Raw genomic sequence first — 22,477 nt, 5'->3', positions numbered from 1 at the left:
CCACAGAGTCTGGGAGGTGTGAGGTAGCAGAAGCTGCTTAAGACATAAGGTCTAGGGAGTATTTAGTCATGTGTGTCAGGTAGCTGACTCTGAAAGCCAAAGTTGCTGAAATGTATGCCTTTTTCCCTATTCTTTCGAGGGTTCTACTCTTCTTGTCCATTGGGAGTAGTGAAGTGGAAGGGAGCATCCTAGAAGGCTTGTCAGTAGCAACAGAGATGACTGCTGGGTCTGCAGACAGACACCTAAAAAGGAATTGGCATTCCTCAGGGACTTTGACTTCAGCTCCCAAGAAGCCAGACCGCTTCTACAGAGTCTGGGTTTTGTGATGCATGGTGGAAAGCATCCCAAAAAGGCTGATGTAGCACTGCAGAAAAGCATGGAAGGTCCACTTGTAAAAGGCAATCCCTTTTTTCTGGACATCTGAGATTTGGGAGGAATCCCACTTAAAGTGTTCACTCATTTTCAGGATGATCTCCCAAAGGACATTTCACTCCCCACGGGAGATGTATTCCTGGGGGGAGGGGGATTTCAAAAAAGAGTAATCTAAAGATTCATCTTCATCAGAAATGGAGTCATCTTTTCTGGGAAGGCTGACAGGCTGTGCTGGGGGGCAGGCTGACAGGTAGGCTGCTTAAGAGCCATGAAGGCCTGAAAAAAAAAAAACCAGAAGGCCTGCTAATCTGCAAGATCCTCTTGTGTACTGGAGACAAGCTTTGTCTTCTGTTTGTTTTTTCTTTGCTGGAGAGAGTTTTATAATATTGGGGAGTCTGTGCCTAAATTTGAGGGATTTAGGCTGAGCGGACCAGTAGCAGACGTTTGTGGTAAATCCCTAGGTTCCTCAATGCATTCAAACCAAGGTTCCCCCTCAACATCCAGATCAGATGTCTGTTCCACATCTTGCAATGTGCTTTCGGTAGAAGTCAAGACTACCTGAGAAGTGGGTTCAGCCTGTGACTCCATGCCTAGAATCGGGCGTACCTTCAGGCTGAAAAGCACCTTGGGAGAAATGCTGGATGGGTGAGCTGCAGTGGAAGGTGTAGGCTGAGGTTTCTTGACCACGTGTTTTTGGCCCCTATGGGCCTTAAGGAACCCTCCAAGTGCTCAGTTAATTTTAGTCATTGGCTTTCTAATTATAAAGCTAGTGACAAAAGCCTGCTTTTAAAGGTCTTAGGAATGAATGAATGGCAGACACTGCATGACTTATGGTCGTAGTTGGGGAAAGGAAAAAAAATATATACTGGGTATGGCTGTCCTTATGTGGAATTTGTCTTCCACACGGCACTTGCCCTTTCTGGACAATAACAAAATAACGAAAAAAGATTTTTTCCCCCAACAGGGACTTATCTGAAAACAGAAGTCAGAAACACTGGAAACTGTACCAACGGTCAGAGCTGGCATTCTGACTGGTGGCAGAGTAGTTCTGGGGATGGTACATATGTACACCCTTTTTATGGTCTACGTCCGACTGCAGCTGATGTCAAACATACACTATAGTGGCAAAAGACTTTTGTATTCTGGCTGATGTTGGGTACCTTCTAGTGGGGATATCCCTCAAGTAAAGAATACTGCAGCAAGTGAATAGAAGAACATCATGTTACAAGTTTTTAAAAGTAAAACTATAAACAGGGCTGCATGTTATCTTTAGACAGTCAAACTGCATATGGAAATCATTTGACATGTTAATTTTTCATGATCTACCTCAAAACATGCAACACTCAATACCACAGAAAGAAATCACAGTCATTGGGTGGCACAGTGGTTAGCATTGTCACTTCAAAGCAACAGGTTCTCTGGTTCGATTTTTGACCGGGGTGCCTTCTGTGCAGAGTCTGCATGCCCTTGCTGTGTTCGTGTGGGTTTCCGCTGGGTGCTCCAGTTTCCTCCCACATTCCAAAGACATGAGTCTAGAGCATTTCTCCCCAGGCTTGTACTGAAAATGGGCTCCGTCTCAGTTAGACTTTCCCAGTAAGCAAATGTTTGATAAACACAAAAATAAATTACATGTGTACAAGTTCTTTCTACATTAATTAGCATATCTTGAACAAGTATTAACAAAAAATACCAGCCAGAGTTTAAAAAAAAAAGAAAACACGACTGATGTATCTTACCAGTGATGAATCCACCTACAGGCTTTAAGCTTACAAACTGCTGGTCATACTTTGCTTGCTCTTCTGGTGTTATGGCCCAGATATCCAGGCCCCCTAAATTCAGAAAGAAACAAGAAATTCTGTTAACCTTCAGTGTAATGCTCAGCTCTGACAATAAGCTAATTTAAGATGGCAAACTCAGGGGCAACAGCATCATAGTTGAACCAAGCATATCACTATTAATCTATAAAGTTAATCTCAGCATTTAATTCTAGCTAACTGCAGTGTTACTGTGACATCTCATCCAGAGCTACGGATTCTACATTTCTCCCCAACCATCTGGTCAGTGCAACACCACTCTGAAGAGCACAAGAAAGGTTTTGCTTCAATCTGGAAAAAAGAGAAACATTCAAAAGCATGCAAAATTTCATTTTTATTTGTATGAACTAGTGAAAAGTACAACTGAAGTCATGACTGGTAAGTGCTAAACATTTATTCTATTGTTTGCACAGACAAATGGTATATGGTTAAGCTCTTCACCTACCAAGTATATACAAAACAGGTTGGATCCTAACCTTTTGCTAATGCATGGAGACTGCATATTATCTTAACAGTGTCTCTGAGTGGGTCCCATACCTCCAAAAAAAATATGCTGTCTTTCCATCTCAAACACCCTACAAACTGGGTCATGAACAGCACCACAGACTCAGGTGGTGCCTTCTGGGAAGAAGAAATGTTGTGTGGTAACTGCTTCGAGCATAACTGTGGTGCTCACTATTCTCTCAACCAGCGGTCCAACCTTTTTTGCATCAGGACCAGTTTCATGTAAGATTATTTTCAGGACCAGCCATCACGTGTGTATAACAAAGTGCATAATATCTACTTGACATTTGTTGTTTACCAAGGAGGCCTGAATGGACTAGAAGTCCATTTTCAACCAGGGAAAAGCATAAGTACAATAAAAGACAACTGACAATAAATTTCAAGTGTACATTCTGCTTAACAGCATAACATTGATCTACTATGGTGCGAGAGATGCGTAACTAATGGCAATCTCATTGACTTTCTAGTTTATAAAACAATATTTAAAAATCTGTCCCACTTATTTGGCTCTGTCCAGCATGCCTCTCAATTGTACAGATTTCTGGGATGTCCAGATTTTTGCCTAACATTTTTGGTCTGTTTCTCATAAGTGTTGTTCTAACTTAGTCACTGGCAGATCATTTTGAGGTGCAATTCGAAAATAATGAGACAGTTGAGTTCAGACATACTCTTCAGAAAATACATGGCAATGGAAAACCTGTATTTCTACCTACTTTAAGTTTGTAAGAGCAGTACTTAAAAGTGCCCCTATTTTGGGGCCTTTGTTCCACAATTACTTTTGGCTTTGTCCTGATTTCTTGCTCTAAGAGGTGTGTGTCCATTACTGTGGCAGAGGTCGAGTGGTATGGTTGAGAGGTACGCAAACCTCATTGCTACTGCAAGGGATCTCACACTCAACATCCCTCTCTCACACCCACGAACTCTTCTACTTGCATGCATTCTATTAGCACAGATGATAAGCTTAATGAGATAGTAGGACACACCCCAAGATTTGCATATAGACGAAATACCAACCTTAAAGATTTATTATGCAAAGAGAGGAATTTTTTAGGTAATGATACAGGATTGAGTAAGGTAGGAACGTCACCATGTGGCAACTGCAAAGCATGTTCGAGTGTAAACAAGGACCCCACCTTTAAACATCCAGTAGATGGGAGAATGTTTAGTTTTAAAGCTAAAGCAACGTGCAAGACACCACATGTGGTATATATAGCAGAATGCCAACAATGCACAAGTTACTATGTAGGGATGACGAATAAAATGTTGAAAGTTAGAATTTTGCAACATCTTACATGTATTAGGAATAAAATAGAACAAAATGCTCTGTTCAGACATGTGGAGAAGAACCCAGGTCATACTTTTATGTTTAAAGTTATAGTTAATGCTAGACTGGGGGTTAGGGGTGGCGACATAAAGTTACACACTGAAACTTTGGAGTCTAAGTGGATTATTACACTCACTTCACATAGGCATCCAGGATTAAATGACAGGATACCTTTAAAACCTGCACTACAGAATAGGCGGGTAAAATACTAGATTTTGATTGGCTACAGTATCATTTTTAAATGAGAAGATGTTTGTGTTCCAGTGTCTGATGAAGGGTTGGTGAACCCGAAAGCGCTTACCATTGTGTTGGCATTGTCTTTTTGTGTATATAAAGAAAGTTTTATCTCCAAAGCGGTGTCAAGGCAGTTTTTTCTTCTTCATTTAGATATGGAGATAAGACATCTTTTATGTCTAGACATGCCACATATCCATGTGGGAGAAGCAGAGAAAAAAGGATATGTAGAGTTGGCATTCTGAAGGATGGAACCTTTAAGAAGGTATTGAAATGAGGCAAGTCTAGGATTGGTCTCCCAGGGCCATCCTTTCTGGGCACTAGGAACATTCTTCAATAAAATCCTTTTCCTTTGGAGGTGCAGGGAACTATTGAATGGAACCCTGTTGCCACAAATCCGAGAGGAAATCTGGGAAAAGATGATTATGTTCTCTGGGAGGTTGTGGGATGCCCACAAAGGTGGCAGTCAAGTACCAAACCATAAAATATCCTTTTTGGATTGTGGAAAAGACCCAACTGTCTTCGGTAATGGCTTGCCAAGTCTAAAGAGCATTTGAAAGGTGGGGGTACATTTTCAGGGTAGTCGCATACTCCCTGCTCTGTTCAGAAAGGGACGTTTTTGTTGGGGAGGTGCCTGAGGAGCCCTAGTCCTCTGTGTTCTCTTAACTTCCCTAGAAGCTTTGCTGGTGTTGAGAATGTCTGAGAAAAAAGACAGGCTTGCAGGTAAAATTCCTGGAACATGGGTAATGGGGACACTAAAAGGTGCTTTAATTCAGAGTTCCTTAGACTTTTCTTGTAGGGTTTTGAAAAGGGCAACTGCAGCTGGTCCAAACAAGGCTTTGAAGTCCAGAGGGCATCCATTAACTTGGAGGTGAAATTGTCCTGCAGTGGGTGAAGTCTAAGCCATGAGAATCTTCTGAGTACTGACACGGTAGCAGCTGCTCTGGCGCAGGCCTCAGCAGCATCACAGCTGCATTTGATGAAGTATCTTTGTACTTGGGAAGAAGCTCCTAAAAGATGCAGGGCTAAGTTCTTTCCCACAGAGTCTGGGAGGTGTGAGGTAGCAGAAGCTGCTTAAGACATAAGGTCTAGGGAGTATTTAGTCATGTGTGTCAGGTAGCTGACTCTGAAAGCCAAAGTTGCTGAAATGTATGCCTTTTTCCCTATTCTTTCGAGGGTTCTACTCTTCTTGTCCATTGGGAGTAGTGAGGTGGAAGGGAGCATCCTAGAAGGCTTGTCAGTAGCAACTGGTGAGATCTGATCATAAACTAATCTCACTGGAAATCCACATCCCGCCCCCACCCCAAACAAAAAAGACCATAGTGAAGAACTTCTCTAAAGCAAACTTCACACTACTCAAGACTGGTGTGGTATCCTTCAAGGCCCCTGAGCCAGAGGAAACCACAACCCAAGCTGCGGAAGCCCTTACAAATGCCTTCTATGAACACCTCCAGGACTGCATGGATCAGGCAATCCCAAATAAAACCAAGACTCTTTCCACAAAGGGCAAACGTCCAGTCTGGTGGACCCCAGCCATTAACAAACTTTACAATAAGAGGAGAAAGCTATTACATGATAGAACAAAATCCATAAAAGGGAAGTCACCCCTGATCATTATTAGTAAGAAATTACGAGCACTCATAAAATGAACTAAGGCCAATTGGGAGAGAAAATTGCCATGGATTCAAGGACAATCATAAGGCCTTTTCAGCTATGTTAGGAACCTGGGTGGAAACTCCCAGATATGCTCAGAATTAGTCCAAAATGATACAAAAATCACTGAACCCACAGACATTGCCAACATACTGGCAGACAGGTTCAGTGCAAACTTCACCCCCTTCTTCCCCCCCTAAAGGAGAGATAACTATCCCAGCCAGTATAGCCTCCCGGACATCTCAAATGCGCAGGTGAAAGCTGCTCTCTCTAAAGCTAAAAACACAGCATCAATGGGACCGGATGGTGTCCCCGGCTGTGTGCTACACGAGCTAAATGAGGAATTAACCCGCACATAAGGCAGCTGTTTAATCTCAGCCTTACCACAGGATCGTGCCCAAGGAGTGGCGACGGCAACTGTGGTCCCACTCCACAAAGGCGCCTCTACGGACCCTGGTAATTACAGCCCCATAAGCTTAACAAGTCTAGTCTGCAAAGCTATGGAGAGGATCATAATGGAGCTCATAAACAAAGATATAGGGACTTGCAGACATTGGACCCGACCCAGTTTGGCTTTGTCAAGGGAAGATCATGCCTTTTGAACTTGGTCGACTTCTTGAAACAGTCACCAAGGCCATTGATGAGGAAAGGCAGTCCATACAGCCTACCTTGACCTTGCAAAGGCTTTCGACACAATACCCCACTCGGGTATTGTAGAAAAACTTACCAGCTTAAATGTAAACCCATATGTCACAAGATGGGTTGCAAACTGGCTTAAGGACAGAACCCACAGGGTTAGAGTTGCTGGCGCTGTGTCAGACTCCAAGCCGGTCACAAGTGGTGTCCCACAGGGCTAGGTCCTTGGCCCCCTATTGTTTGGCATCTACTTCTCAGAAGTACAGGCCAGTATGGGAGGACTTTGGCTGACAAAGTTTGCAGACGACTGCAAACTGGGCGCCATAGTGGAAAGTGCATCGGACACGGATATCCTTCAGAAGGGACTCACGGAAACAGATAGCTGGTGCCAGAGCCATGGCCTGAAGTTAAACGCCAAAAATGTATAGTCATACCCTTCGGGAAAAACAAGGTAACCCCTGCTACCATATAGGTGGCAATCCACTAAGCACAGAAGAGGTTATCAGGGACCTGGGGACCCAGGTTGACAGTGGCCTTTCTTTTGACACTCACATTGCTAAAGTGGTTAGAAAGACCTTCTACATTGCCCACCTGATCATGAAGGGATTCACATCCAGATCTAGTGAGGTCATTGTTCCCTGTACTCTTCACTTATCAGACCAATGATCGAGTACAATGCCCCATTCGGGATGCATCTCACCCGACATCTGCAGCAATTGGAGAGACCCCAAAGTTCCTCACCAAAAGGATAAAGGGACTCCAAAATCTGTCATATGCTGCCAGATTGAAGAAACTCCATCTCTACTCAGTCGCATACCGTCTGCTCAGAGGTGACATGTGCCTGACATACAAGGCCATGTCCAACCCGGAATTAATGGACATGCTCCACCTCAAAAATCCAAATCCACCAAAACCACTAGAGCAAGCGACTTAAACCTTAGCACGGATATAAATAGGACGTGCTGGAGGGATAGATTTATCACTCAGAGACTCCCTACGCTGTGGAATAAAATCCCGGTCCATGTGAGGCAGAGCACCTCGCTGACTCTGTTCAAGAGAAATATAGACCTGTGGATGGGAGATCGTAGGTTTACCCCGGGAATCATCTCTGTGTCACTGCTGGACAGAGGCACAACAAACTAATGGGCACAGTATTTTTTCATATAAGGGGTGGCGTAAGCCACAAAAATTTGGGCTAGGCTTATAAATACCTTAGGGCAGATAGCCTAGTATAAACCTATGAACCTATGAACAGAGATGACTGCTGGGTCTGCAGACAGACACCTAAAAAAGAATTGGCATTCCTCAGGGACTTTGACTTCAGCTCCCAAGAAGCCAGACCGCTTCTACAGAGTCTGGGTTTTGTGATGCATGGTGGAAAGCATCCCAAAAAGGCTGATGTAGCACTGCAGAAAAGCATGGAAGGTCCACTTGTAAAAGGCAATACCTTTTTCTGGACATCTGAGATTTGGGAGGAATCCCACTTAAAGTGTTCACTCATTTTCAGGATGATCTCCCCAAAGGACATTTCACTCCTCCACACGGGAGATGTATTCCTGGGGGGAGGGGGATTTCAAAAAAGAGTAATCTAAAGATTCATCTTCATCAGAAATGGAGTCATCTTTTCTGGGAAGTCTGACAGGCTGTGCTGGGGGGCAGGCTGACAGGTAGGCTGCTTAAGAGCCATGAAGGCCTGAAAAAAAAAAAACGAGAAGGCCTGCTAATCTGCAAGATCCTCTTGTGTACTGGAGACAAGCTTTGTCTTCTGTTTGTTTTTTCTTTGCTGGAGAGAGTTTTATAATATTGGGGAGTCTGTGCCTAAATTTGAGGGATTTAGGCTGAGCGGACCAGTAGCAGACGTTTGTGGTAAATCCCTAGGTTCCTCAATGCATTCAAACAAAGGTTCCCCCTCAACATCCAGATCAGATGTCTGTTCCACATCTTGCAATGTGCTTTCGGTAGAAGTCAAGACTACCTGAGAAGTGGGTTCAGCCTGTGACTCCATGCCTAGAATCGGGCGTACCTTCAGGCTGAAAAGCACCTTGGGAGAAATGCTGGATGGGTGAGCTGCAGTGGAAGGTGTAGGCTGAGGTTTCTTGACCACGTGCTTCATTGGCTCGGCTATGGGCCTTAAGGAACCCTCCAAGTGCTCAGTTAATTTTAGTCATTGGCTTTCTAATTATAAAGCTAGTGACAAAAGCCTGCTTTTAAAGGTCTTAGGAATGAATGAATGGCAGACACTGCATGACTTATGGTCGTAGTTGGGGCACAGGAAAAAAAATATATACTGGGTATGGCTGTCCTTATGTGGAATTTGTCTTCCACACCGGCACTTGCCCTTTCTGGACGACATAACAAAATAACGAGAAAAGAGTTTTTCCCCAACAGGGACTTATCTGAAAACAGAAGTCAGAAACACTGGAAACTGTACCAACGGTCAGAGCTGGCATTCTGACTGGTGGCAGAGTAGTTCTGGGGATGGTACATATGTACACCCTTTTTATGGTCTACGTCCGACTGCAGCTGATGTCAAACATACACTATAGTGGCAAAAGACTTCTGTATTCTGGCTGATGTTGGGTACCTTCTAGTGGGGATATCCCTCAAGTAAAGAATACTGCAGCAAGTGAATAGAAGAACATCATGTTACAAGTTTTTAAAAGTGAAACTATAAACAGGGCTGCATGTTATCTTTAGACAGTCAAACTGCATATGGAAATCATTTGACATGTTAATTTTTCATGATCTACCTCAAAACATGCAACACTCGATACCACAGAAAGAAATCACAGTCATTGGGTGGCACAGTGGTTAGCATTGTCACTTCACAGCAACAGGTTCTCTGGTTCGATTTTTGACCGGGGTGCCTTCTGTGCAGAGTCTGCATGCCCTTGCTGTGTTCGTGTGGGTTTCCGCTGGGTGCTCCAGTTTCCTCCCATATTCCAAAGACATGAGTCTAGAGCATTTCTCCCCAGGCTTCTACTGAAAATGGGCTCCGTCTCAGTTAGACTTTCCCAGTAAGCAAATGTTTGATAAACACAAAAATAAATTACATGTGTACAAGTTCTTTCTACATTAATTAGCATATCTTGAACAAGTATTAACAAAAAATACCAGCCAGAGTTTAAAAAAAAAGAAAACACGACTGATGTATCTTACCAGTGATGAATCCACCTACAGGCTTTAAGCTTACAAACTGCTGGTCATACTTTGCTTGCTCTTCTGGTGTTATGGCCCAGATATCCAGGCCCCCTAAATTCAGAAAGAAACAAAATTCTGTTAACCTTCAGTGTAATCACATCAGCTCTGACAATAAGCTAATTTAAGATGGCAAAACTCAGGGCAACAGCATCATAGTTGAACCAAAACATATCACTATTAATCTATAAAGTTAATCTCAGCATTTAATTCTAGCTAACTGCAGTGTTTACTGTGACATCATCCAGAGCTACGGGTCTACACATTCTCCCCAACCATCATGGTCAGTGCAACACCCTCTGAAGAACGCACAGAAAGTTTTGCTTCAATCTGGAAAAAAAAGAGAAACATTCAAAAAGCATGCAAATTTCATTTTATTTGTATGAACTAGTGAAAATTTAACTGAAGTCATGACTGGTAAGTGCTAAACATTTTATTCCTATTGTTTGCACAGACAAATGGTATAATACTTAAGCTCTTCACCTACCAAGTATACAAAACAGGGTTGGATCCTAACCTTTTGCTAATGCATGTATGGAGACTGCATATTATCTTAGTGTCTCTGAGTGGGTCCCATACCTCCAAAAAAAATATGCTGTGTGTTTCCACCTCAAACACCCCTACAAACTGGAGTCATGAACAGCACCACAGACTCCAGGTGGTGCCTTCTGGGAAGAAGAAATGTTGTGTAGACCAACTGCTTTAGGCATCAACTGTGGTGCTCACTATTCTCTCAACCAGCGGTCTCCAACCTTTTTTGCATCAAGGACCAGTTTCATGTAAGACTATTTTCCAAGGACCAGCCATCACGTGTGTATAACAAAGTGCATAATATCTACTTGACATTTGTTTACCAAGGAGGCCTGAATGGACTAGAAGTCCATTTTCAGCCAGGGGAAAAGCACCAAAGTACAATAAAAAGACAACTGACAATAAATTTCCAAGTGTACATTCTGCTTAACAGCATAACATTGATCTACTATGGTCGAGAGGTACGTAACCCTAATGGCAATCTCATTGACTTTCTAAGTTTATAAGAGCAATATTTAAAATCTGTCCCACTTATTTGGCTCTGTCCAGCATGCCTCTCAATTGTACAGATTTCTGCAGGATGTCCAGATTTTTGCCTAACATTTTTGGTCTGTTTCTCATAAAAGTGTTGTTTTCTAACGAATCACTGGCAGATCATTTGAGGTGCGAATTCAGAAAATAATGAGACAGTTGAGTTTCAGACTTCATACTCTTCAGAAAATACATGCCAATGCAAAACCTGTATTTCTACCTACTTTAAGTTTGTAAGAGCAGTACTTAAAAGTGCCCCTATTTTGGGGCCTTTGTTCCACAATTACTTTTGGCTTTGTCCTGATTTCTTGCTCTAAGAGGTGTGTGTCCATTACTGTGGCAGAGGTCGAGTGGTATGGTTGAGAGGTACGCAAACCTCATTGCTACTGCAAGGGATCTCACACTCAACATCCCTCTCTCACACCCACGAACTCTTCTACTTGCATGCATTCTCACTCACAACATCCTTCTCTCACACCCACGGACTCCTACTTTCATGCATGCATGTATTTCACACACACACACACACACACACACACACACACACACACACACACACACACACACACACACACACACACACACACACTTTTTCGGTTTCCTTGACTTTTATTTTACACTTGCTAAACAGCAAAAGCACTGCTTATCGAGTGTAAAATAATGGCTCAATCGATCTCACTGCTCACTCTCTCATACACACAGTCTCCTTCTCTCATAAACAGTCTCGTCCTCTCACACACATGCACATTCTTTCATGCATGCATTCACTCACACATGCAGATAGACACAAACATAATCGTACACAAACATACACACACTGACTTGTTTCACTCCATGCCTGGTGGCCCGGTACCAAATGATCCACGGCCTGGTACTGTTCTGTGGCCAGGTGGTTGGGGACCACTGCTCTATACAGTAGGACAGCCGTGTAACAGCTAGCCACTCAGTGGAATAAAAACTGGTTCAATGCAATATGGTCAGCTAACTAATATCAAATACTTGTAATTCTGTTTCTGTTTTATTTGTGTTTACCAGGAAAGTTAACCTGAACAAAGTACATTTTCAGTGGAGGTCAAGAGAAAAGCTCCAGCAGATTTAACACACATTTTTTTTAAAAGAAAGATGCATTACACAGATAAAAAACGAGTATCATGAACAGTCAAGCTATGACTTCTCTTATAACAAGACTGCAACAGAATTATAGCAAGAGCCAAACGATACTTCAAGCTAGTAAAAAGTTATTTTATTACAGAAAGTGTCGTTTGGATCTTGCTATAATTCTGCTGCAGTCTTATTATAAGAGAAGTTATAGCCTGCCTGTTCGTGGACTGTTCATGATACTCATTTTTTACTCATTACTTAGTTTGAATGCTTCCACGTTAATCCTTGCCGTGCAGTGTTCGTTTTGGTGCACATTACATAGATAGCTAATACCTTTATTAAATTTGTGTATGTTTTAAGTGATAATTTACTGAAAAGAAAATAACCATAGCAACATTTCTTCCATTTACACACATTATACATAACAGGTTTTCTTTCATTACAGCAACTCTGTCTCAGTAAAACATTAATCACCCAATTCCTGACTTCCCTTAAACCTCACTGCTAAACATTACTCTGCATGTATTGTTCCCACAAATTCCATTTATCTGAATGTAGTTTGTTCCTTTGCTTTTCTAATGCTCCCTGTTATAGTTCTTCTCTCTCTTCAATATTTCAAATACACTCATCTGTTCAGTTTTCTAGTAATTGCTTTTTTTGGCAGCCAAAAGAATTAAACTTAAGGCTTTACTATTCACAGGCAATTCAGATCCTGTGTCGCAGCTCAAAGAAAAAATAATTTCCTTAGTTACAGTCATTTGTTCCTCCAATATTTCTGCCAGTACCCTATAAAGAGATTTTTTAAAAGCCACCAGCTCATTATATTCCCCCAAAATCGTGTTCCCAGCTACCGCTTTCTTACCCATCACAACTCCAACATTTGCTGCCTATCAGAGGAACACCTCTTTTACATTGTAAACTGCTTTCCAGTATCTCTTAAATCTTTCCAATCTTTTCTAACCTCCACTGATAAATTTTTTACAGTTACCATACAATACTGATTATGCCAATACTTATCCCAATTTTAACAGCAGCTTCTCTTCTAGATTCACTAGAAATTCTACCAGTGCAGGTCCTTCACTTAGGACTTCCCATCCCTCTCTCTCTCTCTGCCTATTTTTAGGATATCAGTCCCTGATGAGGAAGGCAGTCTCTATCCTGCAGTCCAAACTTCTTGGCATCATCCCACTCTATCACATCTCTCACTCTAATTATTTGCTCCCAATAACTTGATTCCCTTGCCAATTTTCTCCAGTAAATGTCAGCCCCCACTTGCCCATTTTCAGTACCCATGTCTGCAGTCTTCCTTATTGGCAAAATCTCCTTTCTCCATTCCAGTACCGGCTTACTACTTGGAATACTTTCTGCAACTTGATTAACAAAATATTCTGTATGGTAGCTATTCTCTGCAAGGATGTGAAAATCTCACTATCTCCTTCCTCCTCGACCCCCTCCCCACATCATTATCCTTGTCCATTTAAATTATAACCTCTGCTTGTGCCAATATATATGGGTCTTAAATGTGTAGTTCGAAACCACTTTGTTCTATTGGGAGGATCAATTTATCCCACTTAACTCTTGCCCTTTTTCCCTCCCAGACAAATTCCTTCAACTCTTTATAGCTGTCTGCTTCTCCTCTGGGCATTACAAACATGCCTCACCTCTATATAAACTAATGGGACTAAACATTTTCACTGCTTGCATCTTTATCTTCCAGCTTCTCCGATTTTGTATTATCTTTTTTTGGTCTCATCCCACATATCTCTAGCTCCCATAACAAAAGACTCCGAAATACTTCAACTCATCTCCATTGCTGAACCAAGTCAAGAATGGGTACATAATTTACAGCTATAGTTTTTAACTTCAGCAATTCTCTATCACAAAAAAGACTTGATAATCCCGAAAAGGACGTCTATGTTGGAACATTTTAAGAGAGTTTCAAGTACAGCGTGACTTCATTTGCAAATAAAGCCAACTTTTTTTTTTCTTGGTTATCCTCCAATTTCTGAGACCCTTATTTTCCTTGTTAATGGCTCTATATACAAAGCAAATAATGGGGAAAGAGGACTCCCCTACCTGGTTCCTTTACTCAAACACAGCTAATCTGAGAGGAACACTCTCACTTTAGTTCTTGCCTTTGATCCTTCATATGACCTCAATTACCCTTATTACTGTATCAGAGAATGCAAATACTTCCACTGACCTACTCAAAATCTCAACTTACTCTGTTATAGTTTTCTCTGTAACAAGACCCACCAACAGCAGCACTATTTTCTTACATTCTGCTTCTCTGAGTCATTATCAAATGTTTGCCTCCTATCCACAAAACCACTATGATTCATGCCTATATGTTTTGGCAGCACCTTTGTTATTCTTTTAGCAAGAACAGGCCAACACTTTACAATCATGGATTAAAAACTGAAATGAGTGCATACGAGACAGGGTCTGACGGGTCTTCAGCTTCTTTGGGTAATACAGTCACCACAGCTTTCTTCCAAGAACCTTGTGCTTTCCCTCCTAAAACACTATTAAACAAAATCTTCTAAATGTTTACCAGTGTCTTCCATTCTAAATTCCAAGCTTCCACAAAAACACCATCTGCTCCTGGAGACTAATTCTATATCACCAGTTTTACTACTTCTCCTTCTCCTATCTTAACCACTAGTTGTTGAGCCTCATCTTCCTCTAATCTTGGAATAATTAAGCCTTTCATAAATATTTTGATTTGTGCTCGCTCTTGGTTTCCAGATTCCTCTGCTTTATACAAATTTTCATAAAACTTCTGAAATATCTCTAATACCTCTATAGGATCTGTTGCTTGTTCATCTCTAATACAAATAAGGCGGCTTGGGGATTCGTTCTGATGCTTTAATATATACAAACATCCGGATGGATAGCAGCATCATTAAAGAACAAGCTAATAAACAGAGCTTACATACATACACGTTCGCACTCAACAGCTAACTACAAAATGGCAGTCAGGCTCGCACGTGCTTAGTACTTCTACTCTAGTGCAAGTCCCTGGATAGCTTCTTAAAGGTATATACACATGCATATTGATCTACAGGATCTCTGGTTATTTTTCTTGTTATAGGCTCCTAAGTTTGGCGACAACCTTTTCTACTTTCTGTTGCCCAAGTTATTATGTTAAAATGTTTTTGTGCTCTGGGGTTATCAAAAAAACAGTTTAACAGAAATCCTTCTAAACTCATGCATACTATCCAAGTACTCATTTATTTTTCTTCAGCACTCTGAACTTGCTCCTCTTGTTCTACAAGATTCCCATTATTTTGCAAAACTTTAGCCTTTGTCAGCCCCTCTATATAATCATTACAACTTAACCATATTTTTTCCTTTAATTTATATCCTACTTTTAAACTCAATTTTCATTTTATCCCGCTCACTAGCTATCCCTTCTGAAGATTTTTTTTATCTTTTCTAATCACTTTTGAGTAATTCACACTACCCATTCTTTAAATGCCTCTCTAAACAGGTAGGTGAGAAAGCGCCAGTGTCTTATTTGCACTTCATTACCCTGCTTTTTTACTAGTTTTTATTGGTGCATGATTTGAAATAGTTATTGGTTATGTATCAACATTTTCAATAAAATGCACATGTTCCTGTGAAATACAATTTGTACCTCAGGGAATATGATTTCTTACCACTGAATTCACATATTTTCAAAAATTTCATCAGAAACCTACCCTCACTTTTTGTATTTTCCCTTTTAGGTCCTTGATACATCCTCACTATTGCAAATCAGGTTCCAGTCTCCACCCATGACAATACTCGCAGCTGAAAGCTGATTATATCAACCAAAACTTTAAGCTCCACAACAGCATGGTTTTGGTGGAATATAAATACATGCTAATGTAATCCTTGCTTGCCAATATCCCCTTACTACTACAAATCTACTATTATCTTCTTCCCCTCTTCTATGACTTTTGTAGCCCCCCCCTCCCCTCCAGCAATTACTATTCTACTTTTCCTCCAGATTCTGATCTCGGTCGGCATGCGTCTCCAAGCTCTCATGCACTTCAGGACAGACATCCGAACTAGAGAGGTGCAGCTTTGGACTCTGTTTTTTGGCTTTCCGTTTTATAGGCTCTGTCATCGGGTCCAGAGGAGCATCCACTGCACTTTTTTGCAAGAAGCTTGAGACTCTGGTTTTCAAGGTATATCACTAGGGAGAACAACAGGCTCCAGAGGTTTTCTGCAACAAAGAATTGGGAAATAGTACAGGATTTTTGATCATGCTGAGGGCCTAGGCAGAAAAGGCACAGAGTATGACTGTCTTTATGTGGAAACTGTCACACACAATCACACCCCTTTTCTGGATGACATGAACCTCAAAGATAAAGAAAGGTAGCAAAAAACAAAGGTTTCCCCAATGGGGTACTTATCTTATCCAAATAGCAGCAATTCCGACAGCAGAACGTTCACAATCCGACTGGTGGCAAAGAAGTTCTGAGGGTGGTGCGCATGTACGTCTCTTATGGCAGACGTGCTGTGCACCTTGGGTAGTAAAAGACTTTGGTATACTGGCCGACATTGGGTTGTTGCCTTGGCAGGCAAGTCCCTTAAGTCAGGAATAATGCAACAGAAAAACAGATGGACATCCTTTGTCAAACTCACATGCTCATTTTTTTCCAAATATGTCTCCTGCAACATTGCTATTTGCACTCTGCAACTTCTTAATATAATTCAAAACTCTTTCCATTTTGTCTATACCCCTGAGGCCATTTACATTCCAATATACTACAGATAGAGTAGACATTAGGATAAAAGCTATTGCATCCACTTATTACCCACGACAATTTTTGAATGTGTATTTCCAATTTTTGTTTTACATGCACACACTGTTTAGCAAGCTGATCTTTTATACGGTGGTTTCTTCTCATCTTCATTTGAACCTATGTCACAATTTCAACACGTTTTGCTTTAATGAAAGCTCTCAAACAAAAATTACATGTTCAGAACACCCTCATCCCCTCAACTTCCATATACAAACTGCCCCAAATCAGACTCACAGGCATAACCAAACCTAAAATCCGCACATTGCAGCCTTTGTTCCCACTTAGACACTGATTGCCTGCACTTTTCCTATCTGCATTCTTCTCGCTGATATGAAGAGGCTTGTATGCTTTCAGAAAACATTAGCTTTTAGCCCTAAGAAAAAGTGCAGTCTTCCTCTAAACAAAATTAAACAATGCACTGTTACATTAAATGCATTAAAGTAATAAGACTGCTGGAGAAGCTACTCATTCACTTTCCATAATTACAAACTATTTTTCAGAGAGCTGCTTGCCACTGTACCTTTAAATTCTGCATTTTCATCAGCAAAGAATGTTCAAAAAAAAAACAGCCAACTTTCAAATACATGAAGAAATTTTTCTAAAATTTAATTCAAAACAGAATGCACAGAATTCCTCTGGTTAAACGCCTTCAGCAGCAGACTTCTTGCTGCTCAAAGAGAACATCGGCTAATGGAAAAAGCAGGCCAATATCTGCAGATGCAAGACCATTTTTGATAACTTTCATCATTTTATTTTTCAAGGCTAATTGCTTAGTAAAAAATTTGTTTACATCTTAAACCAAAGACATCCACCCTTGTAAAAACAAGGGAAATGATCATCCTAATTTTACATATAATCAGTATATTTTTACACCCTACCCCACTCCAGCCGCCAAAGATTGTAGCATTATATAACAAACTTGCTTCTCTCCATATTTTCTTCTCATTACACTATTTTTTTAAAGAATTAAAGGCTTTAAAGTAACTACCAGTTTTTAATGTTTAACACACGTATACACAGAGTTCATTGAAAAGACCTCCCCTTCACATTTAAAAAAAACTGACTGCACACCATACAAAACTGCTTTACAAAATAACATGCAGGTTACATCATGAAATGTTTTATAGAAATACTAAAAAAAAAAAAAGTTTTACTTACAGTTGCTTCTTTTTCTTTAGTGACCCTCTAAACGTTAATGACATGGTACAGGGTATATACTTTACAAGAACTACCAAAGTTTAACAAAGTCAGCAAAAGACCAGCCTTTTCTCAGCCACTTTTACTTGCAAACCAAGATTTCACAAATGTGAGTGATCCTTTACAGTGTTCCATTCACTAATTTCAGTGTTGCTGGAGGTGGTCTTGATCATCACCATTGCCCAACACCACACTCTGGCTCAAGTCTAAGGTACTACTGATTCTTCTAATCAATTCCTGTGTTTTTTCTGTTTTAAGCATTTTCCTTTGGAACACTGGAAAAGGTTTAATCGGCAAAGTATCTAGGCTTTATTGTTAGAAGAATAAGGAGCAGAGCCCCCCTACTGTTTGCTGGCTCACTTGTTGGATACACTTTTTTTGGTGCAAAACAGGCCAAGCAGAAACAAAAATGTCTTTGATCCTCCAAGTAAAGATACTTCGAAGACAGCAGGCTACAGTAGCTTGATTCTCACATCTGCCTTTAGACATTCCCGAATTGCTGGGATAAATCTGTCTTTCTGCTTGGTGTACAACATATAATCATTTTCCACCAACACTGTGCTGTTACCATCTCTTAATAATTTCTCCTTTCTGCCACAGTTTTGCTAGAATCAACTTTCTGCTAGGTACATCTTTACCTTACTAATAGAAGTGTTGTGTATGATTGCACCTTTACTAATAAAGGACTTCACTACTTTCTCATGCCCAGGTTTGGAGCGCCCACTCTCTGTGTCTTTTCAATTAACAAATCCTGCTGTCGAACATAAGCCCAGTTGCTTATTTGTGCCTTCATAAAATTAATGAGTCTACTCCATCCAGTTTCTCTGGTATAGCAAAAAATCTCAGGATTTCGCTATGTACTCTCTTCTGATATTACTATTTTCTTGAGAAACTTCGTACTCTACCAGCCTTTGCTTCATTTTAACCTTAGAATTTTGCAGATCTGATGTTATCCATGTCACTATTCCTCACTCTTGGGTCTTGGATCAGACATTGGATCCGAGCCAGCAAGTTTATAGACCGCTTCTAGGCTCAAGCTCCTTCCACTCCCATGATCCCTTGCTGATCTCTAATCCCAAAGATCTCATTTGCCACGCTAAGCTCCAGACATGTTCTTTTGACTAGAGTCTCCAGTAGGGAATAAGTACCTCTTTTACAATCCTTTTTTGATAGTTTGTTCTTGTATTTTGGTGCTTTATTGTTAGTGCTAGTAGATGTTTACAGTTGGTTATTGTAGTCCTTCCCCTCCCATTGTTTTTCATTTCTAGCATTGTGTGGACATGCGTATGGGTGCGCTTTTTGGTACCATTTTTTCAGAGCAACTTATTTTTGCTGTGCTGTTCTGTTTTAGCAGTTAGCGTTAGTTTGTAGTGGTATATCTGTTGCATATTTGTGTAGACTGGCCTTTTAACCGGTTTTTGACCTGCTCTGTTCTGGTTCTGTTTTTAGTTTGTCCCTTTGGATGCATCATGTCTGATAAGCCAGTTGACTTCAGAAGGTGCTCCTCGTACTGTCAGAAGATGCCAGTCTCCAATTCGTACGAGGAGTGCCTGGATTGTTTAGGCACCGACCACCTGGAGGTTGAATGCAATATATTTGTACCGCAATTCAACCCCAGGGCTTTGGTTGAGTGCTGAAACAAGCTATTAAAAAGAGCTGGCTCAAAAGGGTCCTTTGGCTCAGTCCCTTGCCAATTCTCGACCCTCGCAGCACAAGAGGAAGGCCCCTCTGCCTCTAGGGTCGTCATCATCCAAAATACGAAGCTATGGGATCCTAGTGCCTCAGCTCCAATCTCAACCTTGACTCAGTCAGATGCAATGCCCTCGGATCCTAAGATCTGGGACTCTCACAGATCCAAGGCTTCCTCTCTGAAGCCCTTGGATCAGAGTTTGCAAGAATCCACCACTGGATCCAAGGTCTCCAGTTCAAGGCCTTCGGATCTGGTTCAGCCCCGGATATGGCTGCCTCAGATCAGAGGCATGTAGGATACAAGTGTTCAGATCCAGGATCAGTGTTGGACACTACTATCATCATCAAGAGCTCCCCCTCAGGTTCTGGCTTGGGGCAGTCTCCTTCTGTCTCCAAGCACAGAATTCACTCTTTAGAGGGGAGGTCCTTGGGATTGCGACACCCATCCCTAGCTAGGGCCTACACCTTTCTCTAGATCCTCCAGGAGTTTATTCCCTTCAGATATGGACAGGATGATGAGGTCTTTCCTCAAGGCTAAGCCCAGAGTTGGGCTTCTGGCATCTTCTGCCCATCCAGCCAAGAGGTCTCTTCCTACCCCCTCACTGGCTTTTCCTCGTCTGACCAGGTTGGTTTCGGACTTTCCAGCCCTGGATCGCACAGGGAGGGAGATGGGGATCCCCAAGGACCCCTTTGTACCTACCCCATCTGGGTCATTGACTGCTTATGCTCAGCATCCCATGGGGCAGGCGGAGTCCCAAGCCGGAGCGGTTGTCCCAGAGTCCTTGGGTGGGGGTTCCGGACCAGTTTTCTCAGACTGGTCCCCTCCCCTTGGTGCTTCTACCCTGGACAGCTTGGGGCTGGTACTACCCGGAAGTTCTGCTCTGCTATAATCCTCCTCATGTGGGCCTTCCTGCTGGGAGTGGGGACATGGCATTGTCCAGTTATTTAGCTTTCCGGGTCATAGAGAGGACTTTTTCCTCCCAGAGTTTCCTCCCCGGCCATCCATGGACCATCCCAGCCCCTCAGAGAGGACCCCATTCATCCTGTTCCAGCCCAACCCTTTCAAATTAGTCTTCAGGTGGGAGCTGCCCCACTTGGGGTCCCCCCTCTCTTCAGAATCCTCCCCTGAACCACCCCAGGAGGAGGTGCCTCAGAAGAGACCATGTAAGAGGAGACACTGACTCCCCTGTTGAGTTGCTCACCAAAGAAATGTACCTTGATGAAGGGGATGGGTCCCCAAGATATTTGCCCGAGAATGTCTCCTTTGGGAACATCTTGGAAATCATTACGCTTAAGGGCAGCTGGTCTTCCCTCACCCCATCCTCAGAGGAGTCCATCTTACTGAAGGCTTTTGGGATGGGACAGTCTACCTCCTGGGTTCCCCCTGCAGACAGACTTGTAGACCTTAATCACCAGCAGGGCATGGAAGGAGCTGGACACTATGGAGCCTGTTCCTAAACGTGTGAAAAAATTCCTCAGTCCCCCTTCTGGCAACCAGTTCTGGTCAAAAGGCATGCCAGTCGATGCAATCATGGTAGCTGTCACCACCAATAAAGAGCTGGTGGAACAGAGCACATCTGTCCATCCCTCCCACTGTGAATCCTGGGCAACTGACAGGCTGTAAAGTGGGTTTTCAGCTCAGCTACATTCGGTCTGCAGGCGCTTAACTACCACCTGGCACATTTCACCCATCTTCAAGGGGACTCTGTCAAAGGGTTTACCACGTCCCTTTCTGAGGTACTGCCTGCTTTGGAATTAAGTAAGGTCTCTCCTAAACTATCCACACTTTCTACAATGGCTAATTCATTGATGAGGCTGATTGGCAAAGCAAAAGGAGCCTCTCGAGCAGCCGGAATAGGCATTGCCATTCGGCATCACGCCTGGCTGTGCCTTTGCGGAGTCCTTTAAGATATCTTTCACCAACACCCCCTTCGATGGTTCTACCCTGTTTGGCCCCTTCAGTCAAGGAGACTCTCACTCACAATGAGCAGGAAGGAAAGACCTTGTCGGCTGTAGGAATCAGGTTTCCCACCCCTCACCGCCACCTTTCCAAGGCACAGCGAGGGGCCAGGAAAAGGTGGTTTCGAAAGTCACAGTCTGCCTTTCAGGATGCTCAAGATGAGCCCTACACACAGCAGATGCCAATCCAAGGGCAGTGGGGGTCTGCAAAATCAGGGGTCCAGGGAACCCTTCACTGAGAAGCCCCAACAGCACTCCTAAAGCATTGCCCAGCTGTCCTACCCTGGAGGCAGTCTGGGGTCATTTATCTTTGCACCCTTTGGCCTGGGTAAGTATTACAAAAGATCGTTGGGTGCTAAACATCATTTCCAAGGGTTTTTCTATTCCATTTTCCCAGTCTCTTCCTCCAGTCAGAGGATACCTCCCCAATGCTCCATCCCATTAGAGGGAGCTAGCTCAGGAAGAAGTGCTCAAGCTTCTTAGAAAGACAGCCATCCAAGAGGTCCCCCAGTGGAATGAGAAACCGGAACATACTCTCACTTCTTTTTGGTGCCAAAGACGATGGGGGACCTGCATCCAATCCTGGACCTCAGCAAAGTCAATCCCTCTGTCATCCAAGTTCCAGATGATCATTGTCCAGTCCATCGTGCCTCTGTTGCACAGGGAAGACTGGATGTGCTCAGTAGATCTCCAGGATAAGTACCATCATATAAAAAGACAGGTGCTCCAGGAGACCTCTACTGTGAGTGGAAGCCAATCACTACAAGTTCAGGTCCCTGCCCTTTGGTCTCACCAAAGCCACCCAGGTGTTCACCAAGTGTATGGCAGCAGTCACAGGTCACCTGAGACTGCAGGGATTCCAGGTGTTTGCGTAATTCAATTGCTGGCTCCTCACAGCTCCCATGAAGCATCATCTGGCCACTGCCTCTCAGTACCTA

At 42.5% G+C, this 22,477-nt stretch overlaps 1 long non-coding RNA gene across 1 annotated transcript in view; it reads right to left on the bottom strand.

Moving 5' to 3' along the window:
• Window positions 1-9,687: 9,687 nt before the first annotated feature.
• LOC122803376 overlaps window positions 9,688-22,477 on the bottom strand; it is a 752,949-nt gene continuing 740,159 nt past the window's right edge. The window contains exon 3 of the long non-coding RNA XR_006365112.1: window positions 9,688-9,789. This is a non-coding gene — a long non-coding RNA (uncharacterized LOC122803376). The remainder of the gene's footprint in view (window positions 9,790-22,477) is intronic.

Source organism: Protopterus annectens, chromosome 5.part1 (genome assembly GCF_019279795.1).
Source record: "Protopterus annectens isolate FY-2018-M chromosome 5.part1, PAN1.0, whole genome shotgun sequence".
Lineage (NCBI taxonomy): Eukaryota > Metazoa > Chordata > Ceratodontiformes > Protopteridae > Protopterus > Protopterus annectens.
Note: the sequence above shows the minus strand (reverse complement) of the source record. Positions and strands in the feature narration are given on the sequence as shown.